Here is a 7,075-nt window from a genome sequence, read left to right on the forward strand (position 1 = left end):
ATTTAAATATTGTCTGTTACACTCCCTACTGCAGGCTTAAATAAATAAATAACGTCTGGAGAATTTTTATCACAGCAAACATGGAGATATATATCACAATTAGGTTGGTTCTGCTGGGGAGAAATGCAGAATATGTGAAAGGACAATTACATTTCCATTTAGAAAGGTCTAACTATAGCAGAATTCTTTTAAGAACCTCACTTATAAATGAGAATGAGGGGAGGGGTGAGTGGCCTTTTGTCCCCAGGCACCAGTCTTTAAAATTCTAACATTGGTCAGCCAGGTGTGGTGGCTCACTCCTATAATCCTAGCACTCTGGGAGGCTGAGGCGGAACTTCAGGAGTTTAAGACCAGCCTCAGCAAGAGTGAGACCCCCAGTGTGGTGGGATTTACCTGTAGTCCCAGCTACTCAGGAGGCTGAGGCAGGAGGCTCATTTGAGCCCAGGAGTTTGAGGTTGCTGTGAGCTGGGCTGATGCCACGGCACTGTAGCCCGGGCAACAGAGTGAGACTCTGTCTCAAAAAAATAAAATAAATAAATAAATAAATAAAATTCTAACATTGACTTTAAAAAAAATTCCTTTTGACTATATTCAGGTGTACAATTCAGTGGCATTTAGTACATTCACAATATTGTGCAACCATTACCACTCACTATCTAGTTCCAGAACATTTTCATCACCCCAAAAGATAACCCCATCTAGCATCACTTTTAAGGAGATAGAGCACAGACATAATTAACAGACCACTGGACATCACTTATTTTTCTGATTTTACTGCTTATAAAATTAAACATGACTTCTAGCCAAAGCATTAGTCCTCACTTTCACCTGTATGTAGGCTGAAACCATTAAGATTCAAGAAATCAAAACTACTTAAACTCAAGCTTTAAGAACACATAGGAAAACTATAAAGTAATGTGGCACGGTTCTTTCAATGAGTACATGTGTGAGTATTCTTATTTATTAAACTATGGTTCTATCTCATGAGTGATCTTTTAAAATCTTTGTAGCTTCTCTGTTTGTCTAATATACAATATACTACTAGTAGCATTCTTCTCACATTATGAGACTCTAATTTGTTTTCCAAAAGATTATTCTGCTGGAAAACATTCTATTTAAAAATTTACATGCATTGTATTAAGCTAAGTGAAATTCCATTCCACATGCTAGCGAGCCCAGGAGGAGTAATTCGTACCACAAATATGTTCTCCGAGGAATTGAGCCACTCCATCTTCCTTTCATTCGTACTTTTAAAAGTAAGATTTTTTTTCTAGTTTTTTGTTTTATCATAATTGAATATGCTTTAGCCACAGTGGTCTCCTTTTCCAAATTATAGGTTTGAGATATTTTAACTTTTAAGTATATTTATACTTACCAAAAGTAGAAATAATAGTACAATGAACACCCATGCGCCTTTTTGGTTTATCTCTGTATCTGTATGTACACTGTTTTTTTGTTTATTTTTTAAGCTATTTGATAGAAGTCTGTGATCATCATGACACTTCACCCCTAAATATTTCTGCCTGTATCTTCCAAGAATAATGACATTCTTCCATAGATTTATAATGCCATTTTCACACTTAAGAAAATTAACATTCATTCAGTTATATTATCCTATATGTAGTCCAAATTTAATTTCTTTAATTAACCCCAATTATCTTTTATTGGTGTTTTTAAAATTTATTTATTTATTTAGAGACAGAGTCTTGCTTCTTCACCCAGGCTGAAGTGCAGTGGCAGGATCATAGCTCACAGCAACCTCAAACTCCTGGGCTCAAGTGATCCTCCTGCCTCAGCCTCCCGAGTAGCTGGGACTACAGGCATGTGTCACCATGCCCGGCTAATCTTTTCTATATATATTTTTAGTTGTCCAGATAATTTTTATTTCTATTTTTAGTAGAGATGGGGTCTCACTGTTGCTCAGGCTGGTTTCGAATTCCTGACCTCGAGCGATCCACCCGCCTCAGCCTCCCAGAGTGCTAGGATTATAGGCGTGAGCCACCGCGCCTGGCCTTTTTTCTTTATTTTTAAGAGACAAGGTCTCCCTCTCTTGCCCAGGGTGGAAGTGCAGTGGCCTGATCATAGCTCATTGTAACTGCAAATTTCTGGGCTCAAGGATCCTCCTGCCTCAGCCTCCTGAAGAGCTAGGACTACAGGCCTGAGCCACCATACCCAGCTAAGTCTTAAATTTTTTGTTGAGACGGGGTCTCACTACATTGACCAGAGTGGACTAGCACTCCTGGCTTTAAGGGACCCTTCCGTCCTGGCCTCCCAAAGTACTGGGATTACAGGAAAAAGCCACCACGCCTTGGCTCTAGGGATTATTATAAACCATTAACAAAACCTTTCCCCTTCTGCGTGAGAATTTGGCCTTTCATTAAATTTCTCTGGCACCCTGATAAAGACAGTATGACAACTATTACTTATACATTGCTTATGGTAAAAATGATTTGGGAAACTGCATATGGATGGGTAGAAAGTAGAAGAATCTAATGGAGACACCGTACTTTGAAGCTTTCAAGTGCAGTGCCATAATAGGCATGTCTCTTCTCCCAGGAACCTTAAAAGCCTTAAAAGCTAAGCCTATGGGTACTGGGGGATACAACTTCTAAAGCCAAGTGGCTCCTGCACTTGCATGACGTGGATCTTATCTCCTTGGACCTACGTTGTATTGCTGTGTGGACTGCTACAAGGACTCCTGTGGAATGCCCAGCACTGCCCTACTGCCTGCTACTTCCTGTCCTGTATCTTTTTTTCCTATGTTAATACGCCAAATGTGGACTAATATAGTTTTCTTTTCTTCTCGTTTTTTTTTTTTTTTTTTTTTTTTTTTGAGACAGGCTCTCATTCTGTTGCTGGGGCTGGAGTGCAGTGATGTCATCATAGCTCACTGCAACCTCAAACTCCTAGGCTCAAGTGATCCTCCTGCCTCTGCCTCTGCCTCTGCCTCCTGCTGGGACGACAGGCAGGCACCACCACACCTGGCTAATTTTATTTATTTATTTTTTATTCAAGGTGAAGCAGGAAAGTATGGCTAATTTTTATTTTCTGTAGAGACAGGGTCTCATCATGTTGCTAGGCTGGTCTCTAACTCCTGGTCTTAAGTGATCCTTCCGCGTCAGCCTTCCAAAGTGCTGGGATTACAGGCAAGAACCCCTGGGCCCAACCCTGACAGTTTTCTAACTTCGTTTACTTGAATTTAATCTACACTCTGATGGGCATAGCATTCTCAGTGGAACTCCATTACATATGTACAGTCTAAATAAATTTGGGGTAAAGTTTGAAATATTTATAGTACTAGGTTTACCCATTCAGTAATATAAATTCAGGACCCATGCACACAACACAACAAATGGGTTTAGTTTTCTTCACTTGAATCTTGCTTTTATTAAATTTATGGTATTAAAAACTGTGTAAATTCTACTTAATCTTATAAGATACCAGAGCACACAAATAGTTTAAAATTTTATTAAAAGTTTAATTATGAATATGTGTATATGTATATCTTTACAAAGACAGGTTTGAATCTTAAATCTTAGCCTACATTCATTAAAAATGCTAAATTTCAGTTGGAAGTTAGTGAAAATAATGAATATTAATATACCATTAATTATCTTTGAAGTTATACAGTACTTTAAAATAAATTCATGTCCCTTTTTGTTTCAAGAAAAGAACATTTTCCATTGTGACCTCTCTGCACTTGACCTTCTTGTGAATATCAAATAGAATGCTTCACTTATCTGACATTATCAGTGATCCCAGTGTTCCATATAAATGAATTTTCAAGGTGACTCAAGCACCAACACTTTTATGATAATTATGTTGCCATTTCCCCCCCATTAAATAGATTATTTAAAATGATTTTTAACCCTTTTTAGGGTCATCATGATTGAATGCATTTTCAGCCTAGACCCCTTCTAGACTAGACCCACTCTTTAGCTTTTTAAATTACTATATATATATACACATATATATATATACATTTTTTTTTTTGGAGACAGAGTCTCGCTCTGTTGCCCGGGCTAGAGTGCCGTGGCGTCAGCCTAGCTCACAGCAACCTCAAACTCTTGGGCTCAAGCGATCCTACTGCCTCAGCCTCTCGAGAAGCTGGGACTACAGGCATGCGCCACCATGCCCGGCTAATTTTTTCTATATATTTTTAGTTGTCCAGCTAATTTCTTTCTGTTTTTAGTAGAGATGGGGTCTCACTCTTGCTCAGGCTGGTCTCGAACTCCTGACCTCGAGTGATCCTCCCACCTCAGGCTCCTACAGTGCTAGGATTACAGACGTGAGCCACCATGCCCGGCCTTAAAAATTACTATTAATTACTATTATAATTAATTTGATGAGACTGATTGGGAATTTTGTTAATGGGCCTTACGAATTATTTCCCCCATGACACTATCCTCATTCATTTGCTCACTCATTTATACAAATATTTATTGGACACTTACTGCATGGCGGGCACTGTTCTAGGGACCAAGGAGGCAAGTTACCTCACTGGTTACCTAATCATTTTGCAACTTTCGCATTGCAGAGTACACCAGAGAGAAAACAGTTACAAAGCACCTAGATAAACATGGATCTCTAGTTTTTTGCTATACATACTTTGACAAAAATTGTAGTAGCAAAATATACAATCTACCATTTTAACCATTTGTAAGTGTAGTTGTGTGGTATTAAGTACATTTACATTGTTGTTGTAATGGTTACCACCAATCCATCTACAGAACTTTTTCATTGCCAACTATACCCAATAAACACTAACTCCTCTTTTCTACCTCTATATGTACTTTTAATTTTCCCTAATTAGTGATTGGAGCCATCCTCTATATTCTAAAACTACCGACTCAATTACCCATGTGTCCATGTTCTCACATATTAGGGGAGAGTAGGATAGTCATTTTGAAATAACTTTGTGGTGTAAATAATTCAGAGCATATAAGCTTGTTTTCCTTTAGTAAAAATTCAACACCTTTTGTTTATGAAAAAGAGACCTCCCTCTCTCATATATTGCTGGTGGGAATATAAATTGGCAAAGCCTTTTACTTCCATTATTTATGTGTTTGATTTCTAAAAATTACTTAGACCTTTCTCATTTCTTCCCTTTTTTTCTGAGACAATGTCTTGCTCTGCTGCCCAGGCTAGAGTGCAATGACATCATCATAGTTCACTGTAGCCTCAAACTCCTGGGCTCAAGCAATCCTCCTACCTCAGCCTCCAGATTAGCTGGGACTATACACACACCACAACACCCAGCTACCTTTCTTGTTTCCTAAATTCATTACTCCTATTGATGGGATATTTTTCACCTGGCCTTTTAACATCAATATCTGAACTGCTTTGTAGAATACAAAACCACTTATTTTGACCATTTAATTCATTTAATTTCAAATTACTTTGGAGGGAAAAAGAAAATTGACACATTCAAAATTAACCCAAACCATTAAGCTTGACATCTCGGGTCGGCATAATTCAAACTAGTAAATAAACTTTTATATTACATTACAAATACTGGACTTTTAATTTCCCTAACAAAGCAATACATTAATATATTTGTGCTCCATAGTTCTCCAGTGGCTATGTTCTCAGACTGATAAGCAATGATATAAAAAACAACTAGCAAGGGCCAGACTTAGTGGTACATGCCTGAAGTCCCAGCTACCTGAGAGGCAGTTCTATCTAGTTATTGCACTCCAGGCTAGGCAATATAGTGAGACCTCCTCTTAAAAAAACAAAACAAATTAAAAAACCCTACCAGCAAGGGAAGAGGTAATTACTTCTTAAATCTATGAGGAATGTCAATTTTTATGACAGGAGCTTTTAACCTAAGAGAAGTAGGCATGTCTGTCAATTTGTATGTAAAATTGTCTTGTTTTCTGAAAGTTCCTCTAAATTCCTCTTCCAGACTGCTACCCCACAGGATTACCCACTATTACAAGGTTTTTACAGATCTATTCTATGCACAAGATACATAATTAAAAAAACACTTTTATGCAAGTGTTTTATCTGTGCACTTTTTCTAAGACAGACTAGTTTTTTCAGATTCTTAAGTGTTCCATGACCCAAATAAGATTAAATTGGAAAAATTAACTTAGATTTTAATACTATATCAAACAGAAAGAGGCCCAGAATTACCTACACTTTTTCTATTTCAAGCACTCACACAATCTAATATGTCCAGTCTTTAAGGTCAACAGCTATCAACCATAGGTACATAATCATATCCATGCACACACTTCCAACAGTTCTCATTTTTATGGAAGAACTTACCTCTTGATTCTTGAAATCACACCTCATCCCATTCCCCTTCCTCTCCCTAGCAGCACCCAACCCTGTGGTTATTAGCTTCATCCTTTTTTCTTATCCAACATTCGCAGGTATGCTGCCGGCTTAAGGCCATTATACTTGCTGTTCCCTATATGTAACATCTTTTTCCTCCAGGTATCTACAGATAATCCTCACCTTCACATTTTTAGCTCAAATTTCACATTCTTGGGAAGGGCTTCAAAGACTACCCTATTTAAACTTGTATTCTCCCCCTTCCCTGTTTTTTCTACATACCACCTACGTAACACCTACATGTCTTGATTGTGGCTGTTTTAACTTTGTTGTTGATACACTGCTTAAATTTTTATTTTTCACAGAACATCTCTGAGATACATTGCTTAAATTTTTAAAGTACTCCTATAATTAACATTGTTAGGGCTACGGTTCCTAGTTATTTTAATTATTACATTCTATCATTATTATTACATTTTAAGAGACAAGGTCTCCCTATGTTACTCATAACTTTAGTGCAGTGGCTATTCACAGGCATGATCATAGCACACTGTAGCCTCAAACTCTTGGCTTCAAATCATCTTCCAGCCTCAGCTTTCCAAGTTGTTGGAACTACAGGTGCATGTCACTGTACCCAGCTTCCCAGTCTTTTTAATAACATGGTTTTAACAATAAAAACACTCTAGGGGCCAACAAAAGATTGCCAACTTTATTCTTCGGATATCCTTTATTGGCAAAAAAATTTTAAAAGGGATAGGCCTTTTGAAAAGTTACTTTTTAGTAACGATAACCC

The sequence above is a fragment of the Lemur catta genome, chromosome 11 (genome assembly GCF_020740605.2).
Source record: "Lemur catta isolate mLemCat1 chromosome 11, mLemCat1.pri, whole genome shotgun sequence".
Lineage (NCBI taxonomy): Eukaryota > Metazoa > Chordata > Mammalia > Primates > Lemuridae > Lemur > Lemur catta.